Genomic DNA, 18,568 nt, shown 5'->3' on the forward strand with positions numbered 1-18,568 from the left:
GCTCACCTGGCCACAGCCCAGCCCCTCACTCTCTAAGCTCTTGGTAAAGGCTGTCCTCAGAGCCCCTCAAAAGTGAGACATGCTATCCTGAGCCCTCAGGGAGCCTGCACATCCTGCCTGAGTGGACAGGGTGGGAGGAAAGCTGCGTCCCCCATGTCCAGCTAATGGGGTCAGAGGGGAAACTGCACTTCCTGCTGGGCCCCTGGGGAGCCTTGTCTCTCAGGCCACTGGGTCTCTGTGCGGGAGCTCCAAGGAGAGGGAGGAGGGAAAGAGGGAGGTGAAGGAGAGAGGAAGGGGGGCAGGGAGAAGAGGAAGGACAGGGCAAAGGGGAAAGGAGACAGGGAGACAGAGACCGAGACGGGAAAACCAGAGCCAGAGGTGACAGAAGAGTACAGAGGATCAGCTGCATAGAGGAAGAGCCAAGAGTCAGAAAAACAGGAGAAGAAAGACACGGACAAAATGGTAAGAGTGTGCAGGAAAGAGGGAGAGACACAGAGACAAAGACACAGAACAGGCAGGTGAGGCCCAGAGAACGCTGGAGCCTCCCGAACCTTGCAGATTTTCTTGTAGGTTTTCTACATGTTTGTGCTGTGAGGCCTGTAGGCCTGGGGTCAGCACCACGTCAAACGACCAATAAATATTGTCATCATGGCCACTGATGACTTGGTTGTTATCAGCCAGGGCTAGTGCTAGAGCCTGGAGGAAGCTGGCTGGGCCCAGCAAGGGAGCGTAGCCAGCTCCCCCTGGGAACGTGACTTGTGACAGATGCTTAGGAAAGCCCCTGCCCACCCTTCCCCAATCACATCCAGAATTTTTAAGAGTCTTAATATATGCCTCTGGGACAGGGAAATTTCCCAAGGAGGCATGGAAGACTTTAAATAACCAGGCTTTATCGTGGAAAAAGCCTTGGCTTTGATAGCAGGCCAACCTGAATTCAAATCCAACTCCAATATCTACTTGCTGGGTGTCCTCAGGCAAATGACCTCCCCTCTCTGAGCTTTGTAGCTCCGAAATGTGATTGAGCTTCCCAAATAGCTGTTGTTCTCATCCTTACACTCAGCTGGAAGGAGTTCTCAGGAGTTTGATGCCAGAAGTGACAACATCCAGGAGACTTGGGTCTCCAAATCCATTTTCTAGCAAGAACAATGAATGGTGGAATGGTAGTGCCCAGCACCTGGGGTCTGGTAGGTCTTCCTATAGTGGGTCTTCTTCCCTGGAGCTGTCCCATAGTGTGACTTGGGGTTGCTTGCTCTGTGTGGGCTTCATGCCTGACTCTTGGTTTCCCTTACTGGTCCTATAATCTTCTTAATAGCATTTAATCCGGTTTTTCTCAAAGTGTGATCCCAGGACCTGCATGCAGCTAGAAACCTTAGCAATACTGGGAACTTGTTTGAAATACAAATTCTTGGGCCCACCTCCAACCTACTCAATCAGAAACCGTGGAGGTGGGTCCCAGCTATCTGTGTGTAACAAGCCCTCCAGGGAGTTCTGATGCTTGTTCAAGTCTGAGAACCACTGTTCTAGTAAATTCCTTTCCTAGTTTCTAGATAGCATGAATTCCACTGTTTGCACCTGAGTCTCCCAACTGCACCACTACCTCTAAAGCTCTGGGGAATTGCTAGGACAGCGTATTTGAAAGTTCCTGACACATTCCAGTGCTCGGCGCAGGGTTGTGAACTTTCTTGCATTTTAGCCACCTCATTACAACACTGCTTTTTGACTCTGGACATATTGTTTGGTTTGGTTTGGTTTGGGTACCTACTGTGTGCTTGGCACGAGGGGAAGATCTTTAAAACTGCTTGAGATCTTGTTGGAGTGTTACAACTCACTCTCAGGAAGCTGAAGAACAACAGGAGAGGATAAAATGAAATGCTAAGTGGGGAGATTGCTGTAGCAGGGAGAAGCCCTGGGGGAGTTCAGGGCAGACTTCTTTGAGGAGGGAGTTTATTGAGTTATATCTAGAGAGATGAGTGTATGAATCAGGACTTTCTCTTTTGCAAGTTATGGAAATCTGACTCAACTGGCTTAAAGAAACAATGGAATTCATTGACTCACATCAGCAGAATGTCCAGAGATAGATGACTTGGTTCAGGCAAGGCTCGATCCAGGTGCTCGAGCGAACAATATCATGAGGGTATGTCTCCATCCATATCTCAACTCTGTTTTCCTACTTATTGGCCCCTCTTCGAAGTGGGTCCCCTCTGCACAGTGGAACAAATAGCCCTCAGAACTACAGTATTGTATTCCATCAGTTTAGCAAACTCAGAAAAAGCCCAGTGTTCATTCTGATACACCAGTTTGGGCCACAGCTTTATCCCTGAATCTATTGCTGATGGCCAGATGAAGGGAAAATTCTGATTGGCTGACTCCAGGGTCACGGGGCAATCCCTGGAGCCAGAGGGTGGAGTCAGCCCCATAAGAAAGAATTGGACCAACAGTGGGAGGGAAGAGGTTCCCCACATGGAAACTGGGTTGTGTTACCTGAGGGAGACAATGAGATGCTGGGAAGGCAAAAGCAACATGTGCCTACTCCAAAGAAGACTGACCAGCCGGCTGGTGAATAGGGAGGAGGGCATTTCAGGAGGAAGGAAGGATGTATTAGTCATCTACTGCTGTGTAACAAATTACCACAAACTCAGAGGCTTACACAACAAATATTTGTGATCGCACTGTCTCTGTGGGTCGGGAATATGGGCAGGGCTTAGTTCCATCCTCTTCTCAGGGTCTCACCAGGTGACAAAGTGTTGGCTGGGGCTGCAGTCTCATCTGAGGCCAGACTGGGGAAGGATCCACTTCCAAGCTCATTGCTATTGTCAGACTGAGGGCATCAGCTTCTTGCTGGTCGTCAGCAGGAGGCCTCCCTCAGTTCCTTGCCACATGGGCTCCCCAACATGGCTGCCGGCTTCATCAACACCAGCAACGGAGACAGACCCTCCTCACCAGAAGAACGTCACAAGCTCTGTGATGGAGTCATATACACACATTCATGTACATCGCTATCACCTTTGCCACGTTTGGTTGGTTAGAAGCAAATCATGGCCCTCCCCACACCCAAGGGGAGGCTATTACCCAAGGGTGTAACCACCGGGAGGTGGGATCACGGGGCTGCCCTAGAGTTCGGCCACCACAGCCTGAGGAGTGACCTGGAGCAGAGATTCAAGTTAGATGGGCAGAGGATACTCGGGAGTACGTTACATGGGCCTTGAAAAGAGGTTGTTCCCCTCTTATGCGCTAAGCTTTTAAAGTTCAGAAATCTCACCTTATTATTTGTGATTTTCCTCAGTGCCCAGCCCAGCTCCTGGCACCTAGTAGGCCCTTAGCGATACTTTGTTGGGTTGAATTGTTGAGCTAGATAACAGATCCAAACTCTCATTCATTTGTTCACGCATTCATTCATTCAGCAAGCATTTACTGACCCCCTCCCATGTGTCAGGCCCTGTGCCAGATGCTGGGACACAGTGTAGACGAGGACAGGGCTTTGCTCTCATTGAAATGATAACTCGCAGCTGAACAGTGCGACTGTTTATGTTGTGGTTTATGAAGCCCTTTCGCATATCCCGTCCTGTGATACTGGTATGTGGATGCTGGTGAAGAGACAGAAGTTCAGAAGGATAAAGACAGTGTGAGGCCACTCTACAGTGGGCAGCTGGACTCCCTGCCGAGCACTGTCTCCTAGGACCGCACTGCTCAGCATGCACTGGACTCTAACCTCAGGACACTGCCTGGGGCTCCTTCATCTGACTCAGGGAAGTGCCCTGGGCTAGTCCCCAGTGGGGCTTGGGCGTCCTCATTGAAGAAATGGCTTGGGGCCATGGGAGCTGGGGAAAGGGCCTGATGTGTGTCCTTTGCCTCCACCACAAGCCTGATAAGAAAGTGACCACAATCCTTTTTGGGTTACTTTCTTGGTCAAAAGAGGAACATGGTTTTGAGTGAAGAGAAAAGATACAGAGAGAACTGCCACTGTGTGACTTGGTCAGCACAGAGGATGGGGACAGCAAATTGTCATCTCAGGGTCCCATCTCTTGGTGTCTTGGTTCATGAGGTTCCCTCTCCAGTTGTGTCTTTCTATTTACTCCCTTCCTTTTCAAAATCTGCTTATCACTCAAGGTCCATGTGCAGGCCCACCCCTCCAGGAAGGTCAGCTGTTAGTTGCTTTGCATTTTGGGATTCTAACTTGATTGGAAGCAGAAGTAGATCCTGAGACAGGGATCTGAATACAAGTCGTTTATTTGGATTGTGTTTCCAGGCAGTTTAGGTAAGGGAGTGGGAAAGTGAGACAGGGAGGGAAGGCAATGGAGAAAGCTGTCTTATCAAGCCGATTTCCACTGCAGGAAACGGCGGACCTCTGGGAGCCAGAGTAGAACATGCATGCCCAGTCTTCCCGCCCAAGGTGTGAGGGCACTGGGCTATTTAATTACAAATTCCCCTCAGAGGGTATTCATTTCTCAGCATTTCCAGGCCCTGAGCTCATGTACAGTCCTCTAGCAAAATGTTACAGATGATGGCTGAAGTCCCACTGGGGTTCACAATATTGGGGTACTAACAGTGTCTGTGTCAGTGTAAGATTTTTTTTGGAAGAAAGGTTTGACTTTGAAAACCAGTGCCATATGCCAAAACACCCATTTCATAGGTGGGCTGATAGAGTCCTAGAGATGCCAGGGGATTTGCCTCAGGCAAGTGAAACCATTGAAGTGTTGTTAGCTGGTCACAACGCTGCCCAACTAAAGACTACCTTTCTCAGACTCCCTTGCAGCTACATATGGTCATGTGACTAAGTAAGGCCAATAGATGTAAGTGAAAATGATGAGTGTACCTTCTGAGTGGTGACCTGTATAATTACTTATTACTGAGTAACAAATTTCCCCCAAATGTGGCAACTTAAAACAACAATGGATATTACCTCACACAGTTCTAGTGGGTCTGGAATTTAGGAATGGCTTAGCTCAGTGGTTCTGGCTCGGGTCTCTCATGAGGCCATAGTCAGGATGTCAGCTGGGCTGCAGTCACCTGCAGGCTGGACCGGGGCTGGAGGACCCTCTTCCAAGGTGGCTCCCTCCCATGGTGGGCAAGTGTATGCTGGCTGTTGGCGGGAAGCCTCCGTTCCTCCCCATCGGGACCTCTCCACAGGGCCACTTGAGTGTCCTCATGACATGGCAGCTGGCTTTCTCCAGAGCCACTGACCCAAGAGAGAAAGGTGGAAGCAACATTGTCTTTTATGACATAGCCTCGGAAGTCATATTCACTGTCATGCTGTCTTTTCCAAAATATCCTATTGGTTGCACAGATCTGCCCTGCTTGGTGTGGGAGGTGACAAAACAAAGGCATGAATACAAGGAGGCAGGGATCCTGGGAGCAATCTTGGAGGCTGGCTGCCACATGCCCTTAATAGGAAAGGAGTGTGCCAGCCCCTTCTCTCTGTCCCTCTTCCCTCTGCCTGGAATGATAAACAAATCGCCATTTTGTGCCTTGAGGGCATGTGCATAAAGGCAACCCCCTAGGGATGGCTGAGCAACAGAATAGAAGGAGCCTAGGTGCCCGGCACTGGGAAGGGGCCGTGCCAGCCACGGACCACGTCCTAGGAATGGTACATGAGAAAGAAACTCTTCTGTGTCTTATTGAAACAGCGATGTTGTCCACACGTTACAGCAGCCTTGTCCCCTAAACAATACCGTCTCTTTGCAGTGAGTTTTGTGCCCCACCCCCGGCAGCTTGACCTCTGGGACGTTAGGTGAGGGGAACACAGTGCTTGGATTTCATCAGCTTCTGCTCCTGGCCTTCCCATCATTCAGACAAGAAAAGTCAATACTCTCGAGTGTTGGTGAAAGTGCAGGGGGATGGGAGGCCCCACGCACAGTTGTGGATACGTGACTTGGCACAGCCATTCTGGAAAGCAGCCAGGCATTATTTGGCAAAATTAAAACAGGACAAGCAACCAAATTTCAGCCCCATGCCCCCCTTCCCACCTGCCCCATCCCTTACCCTGCACAATGAATGAGCTGCTAAGAACATCATTCCTTCACTTGAAAGCTTCTTAAAACCATAGGATTTTAAACTACTCTGGAGAAAGAGCCAACTAACCATTAACGTCGTTCTATACGTAGGTCTCTGCTTTTCTAATGTACGGTAGTCCTGGTCATCTGTCTAGATGCTCTTGGCTGTCTAGAAAGTCCTTCTCCACCAATCCATTTTCTCACTTGAACCTGAAAACAATCCTGTGAGTCCCGTTTTGAAGGTAGGGAAAGTGAGGTTTAAACAGAGCTGGAAGGGACCCTGAGGAGAGGCTCTTGGCCGTTTGGGGGGTTGTTGTGAGCCTCATTGCTCTGCCCAGTGTGTGTGTCCCCCACAGGCATGTGGGTCCCTTGAGGGTGGGGGTCGGTCTAGTTTGTTCCTGTGCTCCTATAGGAGTTTGCTAACTGAATGAATGAGGGTACGTGGGTAACTAAATCACAAGAGGGTCCCACAGGAGCCAGCAAAGGGAGGCCATAGGAAGAGTCACCAATCTTTCCTGCCTGAAGAAAGCCATGCTGCCTGCCTCTTACCTTACTCCTGGTACTCATTGTTGCCAAACCTGTGAGAAAGTCTTTCAAAGCCAGTGTGCCCCGAGTGCTTATTACCTACATGTTGGGCAATGAGGCACTCATCATTATTGTGCCCACTTTACAGATGAAGAAACTGAGATCTCCAGAAGAAACGCATATTCCAGGCCCTTGATAGTCAATGGTTCTGTGCAAGCCTCACTGGGAGACTTTTGGTCCAAATCGTTTACGATTTGGTCCAAATCGTGTGGCTTCTGTTCAATCCCAAATTTTATCAATAATAATAAAAATGATTATTAATACTAATTTTTATTATTCTAACAACACCTGAGGAAGATCCTTTTGTGGATGCTTGTGGGGGGCACCTGGCAGCAGCTGCTCTGTTATCCTTGGATTTTCAAATCTATCTGGGGATTCTGCCTGGGGGCTCCTGCCAGAGTCTTCCCTGATCTTAGCAGAGCCCATGTTTTCTAGATGAATATAGATACCAGTCTCTGCAACCCAGTGGCTTTTCTTTGACTCTGTGGAAACATTGACTCCCTCCAGCTGCGTCTGGGAGTCCCTCGGGAATTTCCTCTTTGCCAGCGGCTTTCTGAGATTTTAGTGGAAGAGCGCTTCCTGTTTGCTCGCTCATGATGCATCTCCCCGCCCCTGGAGTCAACCTTGAGCTCGGCAGGGTGGCCCATCAGTATAAATTGAAACACCTGCTCTGTGGCAGGCAGAATGCTAAGGACACAGGTGTACCTTCCACATGGGCCTGCCACCCTCACAGACTCACAGTCCAGCAGGGAAGACAGATAAGTCAACAATGATTAAAACTTCACACTCATCACAAATAAGAAAAGTCAATACTCTCAAGTGTTGGCGAAAGTGAAGGGGGATGGGAGGCCCCACGCACAGTTGTGGATATGTGACTTGGCACAGCCATTCTGGAAAGCAGCCAGGCATTATTTGGCAAAATTAAATATGGGCACGCCTCGTGACCCAGAAATCCCACTCCTGGGTAATTATCTCGGAGAAACTCTCATAAAAATCCCTGAGAGAACTTAGGGATGGTCAGTCCGCGGTGCTAGCGACAAAGGTAACAGGTGCGTGCTAGGGAGCTGCACGGAACAAGAAATAAGACGAACAACAACGAGGACAGGTAGACCTCCAAGTAGTAAACAGAGCAAGGTTTAATCTTTGAAAGTTAAAACACATGTAAAAAATCCTTCAAAGAAAATGGACAAGATTCATTCATGTTTAGGGAGGTAAATGGGAGCGGGGATCAAGGAAGAAAGAAAACATAAAATACTAAGTAAGAAACTATCAAAGATGGATTGACATACCCTGAAAGTATGTCAACTCAACTCTATGGAGCTGGAGGTTTTCCGAAGCAAAATAAAAACATGTAACTATACTCACAAACAAATAACTAAGCCTAGCGGAGATAATCTGATGGTCACATCCCAGGCTGCTCTGCTCTGTGTTCATAATACTCCCTTCTGGCGTTGGCCTCACGGCCTCAGACCAACCTACGTGTGGACTCTGTTACCTTCCAATAAGTTCTTTCCCAGAAGTCTCCCCAGACACATGCAGATAGGCCCATGTTGGATGCCCCAGAACCTCCAGGCTTACCTGAATCACAGGTGAACATTGCTTACGTCTCAAGAGGAGAGTACAGCTGCGTTTAGACCATGGGCCCATTCGTCGCCCTATTTTGTAATCATTTGGTAAGTGCCGGCTCGCTGTCAGGCACGGGGAGCATGAAGAGAAATGACAATGTAAAAGCACTTCTATCTTGCGTGTAGTAGGGCACGCTCTATTCTAGTGCTTTCTATCAACCCACTTAAATCCATTAAACTCGCAGAGACTTATGGCATTGGCTAATTGATCATGGTGTCCCTAGAAAATAAATGGGTGAGCAGTCTACTAAATTCTTACTTGATCTGTGTAAGTGGACGAACTCTAGGACAATAATCAATTCTGAGACTTGAACCAGTTTACAGAAACAGACACCTTAATGAAGCGGGGGGCTGGTCCCCCTAGAGGAGGGACCCTGCTACACTGCAAAAAAGTTATGCTCTTAATCTTCCAGCCTCCCTCAAAGGAACTTCCAGCCATTTATATGGGTGACTGTGCATTATAGAAAGGGAAATAATCATACATTTCTGGCTCTGAACTGATACTAATTCCAGGAGATCCAAAACGGTCACCATGGTTCACTATGGTCCACCAGTCAGAGTGAAGGCTTATGGAAGTCAGGTGATCAATGGAGTTTCAGCTCAGGTCTGTCTCACACTTGGCCATGTGGGGTCCCTGCAACCATCCTGTGGTTATTTCCCCAGTTTCAGAATGCACAATTGGAATAGACCTACATAGCGACTGGAGAGGCCTCATAAGGCAGATACTGTTATGATCATCCCCATTTTACAGAGAGGGATACTGAGGCATAGGAGAGTAATTAACGTAACAGCTGGGAAACCAGCATTCAGAGCTTAGCAGTTCGGCTCCAAAGTCCACGTGCTTAACCATTATACTCTACTACCCTTAAGTGCTTGCAATTTAGTAGGGAGGGAGACAAGCAAGTACACAGCTAATTGCGATGTTTGTAGAATCGCGGTGATAGAGATAAACATAGGGGTATGGGAGTCTGGGTGTGGGGTGGGGTCAGCAAAGGGTTGCCAGCCGAGGTGGTGTCTCAATGGTGCTAAAGGATGAGTTGGAGTTAAGGAGACTAAGGTGGGCGGGGTGCAAAGGCACTCCAGGTGGGCAGAGGGGCCCCCCAGAGGAGAGGGGCAGAGGCAGGAACAGTGAGTGGACATGGGGCAACATAAATGGCTCTGGCTGTGTGAGGTCGAGTATGATTGATCATGGACTCCGGGACTACAAGGTGCCAGGGTGCATCAGAAGGGGCCAACCCAGCCTGCTCAGGCCCAAGAAGCTTATTCTTACCCTTGTCGTTTGTGACATTCCAGAGCATCCCCAACATGTGGTTTCTGTCCACAAGTCCTTGCGGTTAGTATTTAGCAATGCACTTTCATCTCCGAGTAAACACTGTTTGGGTTTTATTTTTGCTCCCTCTTTATTTATCGCCCTGGGCATCTCCCTGACCTCCATCGGAGGCCCTGAAAGGAAGGCAAAGGCTTTCCTGCAAACCTTGAAGAGTGGGTGGCCTTTTGTTAAGGCCTGGTCATGTGAGCTGAAGCAGCAGTCCTTGGAGGCAACATTTCTCTGGTCCTTTACAAATCAGTGACAGCCTGGGGAGTGAGGGAACACACTGCCCAGGCCCTGGGCGCGGCTTCATAGAAAAAGAGATGGATGTGTGTGGGGTGCCTGTTGTGGGCCAGGCTCTTGTACTTATGTTCTTTCTCTTAATCCTTACTTCCACCCATAAGATAGGCGGTAGTTTACCCATTTCTTGGATGAAGAAAATCTGGCACAGAGAGGTAAATGAACTGGCCCAAAGTCACACAGCAGCACTTGGAGGGGATGGGTTCAAGCCCCCCTGCTGGCTGGCTGTGACACTTATCTTTTCTACCAGAGTACCCTATGGCTTGAAACATGGACAGTCCAGTGTGTCTTTAGGTTGGTGGAACTTAGGGAAAGAGACTGAGACTTAGAAAAGAAAGAATCATTATTTTCCTTCTCTCATCCAGTCTCACTCCAAAGTAACCAGTATGAAAATAATAGCTAACTTTATTGAGTGCTTACTTTGTTCTGAGCACTTTATTGGTATGAAGTCATTTATTTATCTGTTGTTGTTGCTGTTGGCATTCTTATACTTTTTTTTTTTGTATGAGTCATTTCAACCTCACCATAATTCTGTTGAGCTAGGTGCTATTATTATCCTTATTGTGTAAGTGAAGAAACAGGTATGGGATGAAGCTATGAGGACGCGGGCCTCTTCACTCTGCTTTCCTCTGCTCAGGGCTTATTTTCAGGCAGGCTCTCCCCACATGATAGCAAAGACAGCCAGCCGCTCGAGGCTCACATCAAACCAGTTAGCAACCTCAGTGGAAAAAGAGCTTCTTTCTCTAAATAGTTCCAGCAAACATCCTGGCCTGGCGACCTTCCTCCTTTCGGATTTGATTTCAAGACCTTCTCAGAACACATCCTGGGATTCTGATTGGTTAGGTCTGAGCCATGTGCCCACTCCAGACTTGGGAAGTGGGTCAGCCCCTCTTGAATCACGGGGACTGAGAATGGAGGACTCGTGGCTCCCCAAAGCAGAATTGAGGTGCTGTTATCAGAAGCCAGGGCAGGTAGAAGCTACAGGTGACACCTATAGGTGTTAAGAGCCCTGGCCAGAAAGCCTAGATTCTGGTTTAAGTTCTATCATTCACTCCCTGTGTGGTTTGGGAAAGTCATTATTCCTTTCTGAGTGTCAATTTCCTCATCTGTAAAAGGGGGTTTGACTTCGTTTGTGGGTCCCCAACCTGGCTGCTCCTGGTGAGCTTTTCAAAATGTAGACTTCCTGGTCCCCTAGACTGTTGTGATTCAGTAGGTCTGGGGTACAACCAAGGACTTCGTGTTTTTGACAACTTCAGGGAATTCTGATGTGTTCTTGCTTGTGGAATTCACTGGATGAGATGACCCTGAGGTCCTTCCCCTCTAATGTCCTCTGATTCTAGAGTCAGTGAATATTAGCCGAAAGGCTGTGCAGAGAGATTCTGACAGGCGCAGCAATGCTCACCAAATATTCCATTTACTCCCCAGCACCGGCCTGCACCCTTTCGCTTGGGCGAGGCCCATGATTATTTCTGGCCAACAAGATGTGTGAAAGTGACGTGTGTCACTTCCAGGGTGAGGCAGTTAAAAGCCCATACCCATCCGTCTCTCTCTTGCCGGCCTTGACATTGGTGAAGCAGAACCTGATCTGCCGGGTCGCTGCCCCATGCAGCAAAGATGTGACTGTGGGCCTAGGAGAGAAAGCGGGTTTGGGCCTTCATGTTCTTCTTCCCTCCTTCCTCCAGCTGAACGAGAGCCTCCCGAATAGAGTGGTTCAGTTCAGACTGTGACCCCAGGAGAGGAAGAGCAGGTAGGCCGTCCAAGGCCGGAGGCATCCACGCATGTGGGAGGAGTCTGGGTGTGGGTGGGCGCATGGTTCAGGGCTAGTTGATATCCATGTAAGGCACTGTGCTGAGTGGAGAGCTATTGCTCCTAAATGAGGAATTCATCCTTGATCAAGGTTGGAGGGCAAGCCCAGTGGGGAGGCGTGAGTCACCCAGAGTCTCACATACCTCTGATGCTGAGGGAAATCCATCCTGAGGGCTTCCAAATCGAGGTCATTCCCTTCCAAGGAACATGACTTCAGAGTGGCTTTGGGAATGTTTACAGCACTGCATGGTCACTCCTTTCAGAGGTGATCCCAGGTTGGGGTTTAGAAAATTTCCCCGTTGATCTTAGAAAAAAACCACGACTCTGCCTTTCCATGGCAAATTCTGGTGTGTGGACACTGACTTATGCTTTGCATTTGGGCTTCTCACCCCCAACAAGGCCTCTACCCATGAGATTAAATATTAGTTTTAAATTTTAATTGACTATGTTTTGATTTTGGTTGACTATATTTACTTAATTTATTATATTTCCCTTTTACATTTAAATTTTATTGATTAAAAAAATACATTCCCATCGTACAAGTCAAAAGATACAGAAAGATGTACAGTGAGAAGCAAGTCTTAGTCTACTTGTCTCCCAGTTCCAGAATCAGAAACTAGGGAAATTTAAAGAAAAACTTGCTGGTAATAGGTATTGACTATTAAAATGTGTTGTGTGCTAGACATATAGTAGGTACTTTCCATATACCATCTTAGTAATGTCTGCAGTGGTAGTATATACAGGTAGTATATTACAGGAGAGGAAACTGACACTTTGACAGGTGAAATAACTTTTCCAAGGCCACACAGAGAATAAAAGGCAGAGCCAGGGCCAACATTATGCTTTTACCAGTGTGCGGGCTGCCTTGCAATGTCACTAATTAACAGGGGTATAATATTTTTCTATTTATAAACTGTGTCACAAGACATTTAAGGCATATGACACTCCTGTGAGGCAGGCAGGGAAGACATTATTGTTGTATCCAGCAGACAGATGATGAAACGGAAGTTCCAAGAGTTCGCATGGTTCTAGCCATCAAACGTGTCTTGGCCCTCTGCCAAGTAAGTGCCTTATAAAACTTAACTCATTTAATCCTAGCAACAGCCCATGGAATTTTCTATGAGTTAAAGAAAGTGAGTCAGAGAGTTAAAGGTGACTTGCCCAAGGTCATATCTCAAGTAACTGGGAAAATCAGGATTCAAACCCTGGTCTATTTAGCTTCAAAGTAATGCTCTTTTAGTTGTCAGGCACGATGGCTTGCAGAGATGGAAATCCCTTGCGTTTTCCATTTGACTAGGCCCATCAATCCTCCTATCGGAGCAGGGAGACTACGTAGTAGTGTGATTACTCCCATTTTCCAGCTGAGGAAACTGAGGCTTAGAAAGTTGACACGGATTGCCCAAAGTCACACAGCTAACAAATGGTAGAGTCAGGATTTGAGCCTGCGTCTGAATCTTTGTGGGTCTTTCCCCAACACTCAGTAGGCAGACCTTTGATCTGCTCCTTCTGATGAAGCTGTGTCCTGCTTTGTCAGCTGGTCCATGTCTGCAGATACCATGTTTCCGCAAAAATAAGACCTAGCCGGACAATCAGCTCTAATGCGTCTTTTGGAGCAAAAATTTATATAAGACTCGGTCTTATATTATAGTAAAATAAGACCAGGTCTTATATTATACTATAGTAAAATAAGGGTATAATATAATATAATATAATATAATATAATATAATATATATACCAGGTATAATATAATATAATATAATATAATATAATATAATATAATATAATATAATATAATACCGGATCTTGTGTAACATATAAGACTAGGTCTTATATTAATTTTTTGCTCCAAAAGATGCATTAGAGCTGATTGTGCGGCTAGGTCTTATTTTCCGGGAAACACGGTAGTGATTTCAGCAGCCTAAGTGAGCACCTGGCAGAAATGACTGCGGAAGGAGGGAGAGGGTCAGCCCCAAGGTTAGGCAAATGACCTCCAGCAATCCTTCAAGCCTCAGTTTCTGAAATTCAGTGCCATCAGCATTCCTTTAATGCCAGTCCCAGTTTCTCCAGCTCCCGCCGCTTCCCAGTTCTTTTTGCCCAAGGCAGAAATTCTACAGACTTCTCCGAGCTCAGTCAGAATGGGAACCTGGCTGACCTGTTGCACCTCCGCAATCATTGGTTGTTGTAGGGGGCGTGGAATTGAAGAAATTTGCATATTATGCTCGATTGGCTCATGCCACAGAAGCGGGAGGGCTCAATCACATCCACCTGTTAGTGAGTGGAGCGCGCAGAATTTTCCAAAACTTCCCGGTAGAGGCCTGAGGAAGGGCCGACAATCAGCAGTGAGTGAGGCCGCCCTCCTCGGGGGTCAGAGGCGTGAACTGCTTATACCCCCCTCACACCTGCTCCACAAGTCAGGTGTCGCTGTAACCGTGAATCTGCTGGAGCAAAACACAAAACACGGTAACATTGGTCGCTTACTGGGAAGGGCACATTTCCTGGGCGTGGGGTGGGTGGGGTGGGATACAGAAGGCAGGAGTGGGAGGGAAATTTTCATCAGAAAACCTGTTATGCCCAAATTGTGAAACTTGGGAGCCTATTAAAACATAAATTTAAAATATAGTTTATTTTTAATTTTCAATTTTACATATATATTTTAAATTAATAGGTTCCTATGTGTATGTATATATGTGTGCATTCCACATATGTGTGTGTAGCTAAATAGATATAGATATGTAGATGGATAGATCTTCTAAGGACACTGTCAGAAACTTACAAACTCTAAACTCCTCTGCCTGGCATTCAAAGCCCTCTACAACCTGCCTCAGCCTCCTTCCCACCCGCCCATCAACCTGAACCCAAAGCTACAGTCCCACAGATCGGCCTCTGTGCCCAACCCACCTTTCAGCCCCTGCAAGGTTGCCCTTGCCTTTCCCTCCACACAGATGCTCTCTCTCCTTACACCTCCATCATTGAAGTTCCACCCAGCCTTCAGGGAGCACTCAGAGGCTGTCTCCCCGACCCAGTCAGAATTGATCTCTGCCTCCTCTGAGCTTCCGGTTGGCACTCATCCGAGTGCCCGCGTCAGAATGTCCACTAACACAGCTTCTGCTAGTCCCCACTGGTTCACCAGCCCAGCTCCACACCCTTGGCCCAGTGTCACTTATTAATTTAACAAATATTTGCTGAGCACCTTCTCTATGCCAGCTACTGTTCTAGGCGCTGGGGACAGAGCAGGGAACCAACCCTATAAGTTCCTGTTTTCCTGGAGTTTACATTTGAGGAAAGACAAAGAGTACGTGGATAAACCAGCACAATGTATAATTTGTTAAACAGTGACAAACTCATGAAGAAAACTAAAGCAGGGGAAAGGGACTACCCTAGAGAGGGATGCTGGTTCTCATCTGTATTAGGAGTTGAGGGATGGTTGTGTGGAGGTGACATTTTAGGAGCAACTTGAATGACGTAAGGAGGGCACCATGCAATATCTGGCATACGCCAGCCAGATGGAGGGAGAAGGCATAGCCGTGTGTCCCTTTGGTGCCTAGCAAGTGGACGTTGAATTGAATGGGACAATGCAGGCGGGCAGAGAAGATGGTTAGTGGTCAGAAGAGAGTGAGGGCAGCTTCTTATGTTCTCCAGGAGTGGTGAACCTGGCCTCTCCCTAGGGGACTGAGTTGTAACCAGTAGCAAACTTTGGAAGCTTACCCAACAAGTTTGGCTTCTCTAGGGAGGTAGCTCAGAAAACTGAACCTGATTCTGGGTTCAGTCTTGGTTTAGGCTCTTGTCTGTGTGATCTTAGGAGCCATTTCATCTCCCAGTTTCTATAATACCGTATCGACAAGCAATGCTCCACATACCAGCTGGGTGCCCCACAATTCAACTCAATGCTGCCACTATCTACCTGGAGGGAAGAGCTCAGGGTTAAGGCTCAGTACTCTAAGACTACCCGAGCCCAGTTGGGGGCACAAGGTTGTCACTTGTGCTTCTGACCCATCAGCTACAGATCGGAGGGTCCTACGACCTCCTCCTTGGCTTTGATGAATTTGCTAGAGCTGCTCACAGAACTCAGGAAACCCATTTATTTACTAGATCACTGGTTTATTATCAAAGGATATAACTCAGGAACAGCCAAATGGAAGAGATGCATAGAGCAAGGCACGGGGAAAGGGTTCAGAGCGTCCACCACCCTCACTGAATCTCCGTGTGTTTGTTCACTGACCTGGACGCTCTCTGAGCCCCATTCTTTTGGGTTTTTATGAAAGCTTCACTACAAAGCCATGCTTGATTAAATCATGGGCCATTAGTGATTGATTCAACCTCCAGCCCTTCTCACCTCCCCAGAGGTCTAAGGGTGGGACTGAAAGTTCCTACCCTCTCGTCACACAGTTGGCTCCCCTGGCAAGCAGTTCCCATCCTTAGGTGGGGGTCCAAAAGGCACAGTATTCACATAACAAAAGATACGTCTGATGTTCTCAGCTCTTAGGAAATTCCAAGGGTTTTAGGAGCTGTGAGCCAGGAACTCTGGACGAGGATCAAATATATATGGGAAATATATTCTGGTTATCTGAATGACCATATCTATGTTTCTTATAAATCACGGCCACTCTGGAGGGAGATGTTGATTATGGGGAGGCTAGACACGGGTGAGGGCAGAGGATAAACGGGAAGTCTCTGTACCTTCCCCTCAGTTTTTCTGTGAACTTAATACTGCTCTAAATAATAAAGTCTTAGGTAAAAACAACAGCAACACCACCCACAAAGCAGTAGAAGGGTTTCTAAGAAGGGGGTCTTAGAGACAGATGTCCTGCGCTCGAAGCTGGCTCAGTGATATTGGACAAGTTACTAACCTCTCTGGGCTTCAGTGGCCTCCTTTGTAATATGGGGACTCTAAAGGGACCTACCTCCTAGGGCTAGAGTGAGGATTACAGGAATGAATACAAGGAACTGTTCTCAGAAAACGCCTGGCACGTCCTAAGTGCTGTATAAATGTCAACTGCCATTGTCCTCCTAAGGCCGTGGGAAACCATGGATGGAAAGACTGTGAGCAGAGAAGAAGTTCCAGACCCCCTGGAAACCACCTTAAGTCTGGACATGGGCACCCCCTGCACTCACGCTTCCAGCAGCTTGTTACCTTTGCCCTCTGTGGACAAGAAGGCACCCTGCTATGAGCCTACACCCCCTGTTTGCTGGCACCTCCTTACCTTGCCCAGTAGCACTTTGTAGTTTTGTCACCACTTCCTTTGGTTAAATGACTTCTAGGTGAAGGGGCTTCTTTTGAGCAGGAGCAGCGCTTCCTCAATCGCTCTTCTCTGCTTGCCAGGCTCTTTGCCCCTCTGTCTGATGCCTCAGCATTGCTCTGAACCTTCTCTGATCTCCAGAACCTTGCCAGTCACTCTCTCTCCACATGGGTCAAGAAAACCATGTACACACCTAGGCCTCTTGCCTTTGTAATTCAGTTTGACGCACATTTTATCAGATGAGCCTAATCAAACCGATCTTGCATGGAAACACCGAGGAGGCCCCCAATGGTCCGGTGTCTAGCTGAAGATCACACAGCCCAGAAGTGGCAGAGTTAAGACCCCAGGTTAGCCCTCTCTCTATGTAACAACAAACACCGTAACATCCATTTCATCTCATTTCATTCTCACCAGTGCTTCTCAAACTAGTGTGCATATACATCCCCTGAACATGCTGTTAAGATGCAGATTGTGATTCTGCAGGTCAACGGCAGGGCCTGCGATTTCTAACAAGCTCCCAGGGGATGCTGAAGTGGCTGGGCTCAACGGACTACAGTTTGAATGTCCAGGATCCTGTCACTGTCCTTAAGGTAGGAATCATCACCCTCATTTTTTCCGGTGAGCAAATGGAAGCTCCAGGCAGTTAAGAGACTGCTCAGGACCACCAGCTAGTAGGTGATGGCGCTGAGATTCAAACTCAGATGTTTGAGTATGAGAGTCAGAGTGCTCACCTTTACATCCCAGCTGCTTTGCACTGGGGGGGAGGCGGGGGAGGGAGTCTATGGTACATTTGCTCCAAATTCCTGAAATCCTGTGATGTCATCCTGACTCCATCACCACGCGCTGGGCTGGGCTGCAAAGATGGCTTCCCCATCTTGGAATGGATATCACACCACATGGCCTGACCTCCCAGCAAGAGATACAGTAGGATCATAAAGTCCTTTGCCACACAGAAGTAATATGAGACCAAACATTAAAAATGCACCCTTGAAGGGAAGAGAGGCCAAGAAACTCTCCCACACCAAGTCAAACATGCCAAGCATGGCTGCGGGTGCCGTGCTGGGCAGGCTGAGAGGAGTCCATGCCCCTGTCACAGCGTGGGTGTGGGACAAGCGCACTGGCTGGTGGTTCTCACCTTCAAATACCTGTTTCCGGGGAACTGGAAAAGGCAAAACTCATTCCATTTTTATTTATTTTTATTCTTTTTACAGCAGCTTTATTGACATATAATTCACGTACCATAAAATACACCCTTTTAAAGTATACAGTTGAGTGGTTTTTAGTATGGTTACAGAGTTGTGCAACTGTCACCACTATCTAATTCCAGAATATTTTCATCATCCCAAAAAGAAATCCCATACCCATTAGCCATCACTCTCCATCCCCTCCTTCCTTCAGTCCCTGGCAACCACTAATTTACTTTCTGTCTCCATAGATTTGCCTGTTCTGGACATTTCATATCAGTGGAATCATACACTATTGGCCATACAAGCTGGCCCAGGTGCTATGGAGCACGGAGGAGGGCATCATACCAGGGGGGCGGATGTGAGAGGCCTCCTGAAGGAGCTCTCACACTCAAACCACGGGCTTCTTTCATGTTGTAACATGCATCAGAACTTCATTCCTTTTTATTGTTAAATAACATCCCATTGTATGAATATGCCCCGTTTTGTTTATTCATTCAGCGGTTCATGGACATTTCAGTTGTTTCCATG

General features: G+C 47.6%; 1 long non-coding RNA gene across 1 annotated transcript; it reads left to right on the top strand.

Moving 5' to 3' along the window:
* Nucleotides 1-346: 346 nt before the first annotated feature.
* On the top strand, nt 347-18,568 carry LOC117029301 (uncharacterized). Its single transcript, XR_004424203.1, has 3 exons — nt 347-462; nt 17,337-17,443; nt 18,289-18,568. It is a non-coding gene; the product is annotated as an uncharacterized LOC117029301 (long non-coding RNA).

Source organism: Rhinolophus ferrumequinum, chromosome 10 (genome assembly GCF_004115265.2).
Source record: "Rhinolophus ferrumequinum isolate MPI-CBG mRhiFer1 chromosome 10, mRhiFer1_v1.p, whole genome shotgun sequence".
NCBI lineage: Eukaryota > Metazoa > Chordata > Mammalia > Chiroptera > Rhinolophidae > Rhinolophus > Rhinolophus ferrumequinum.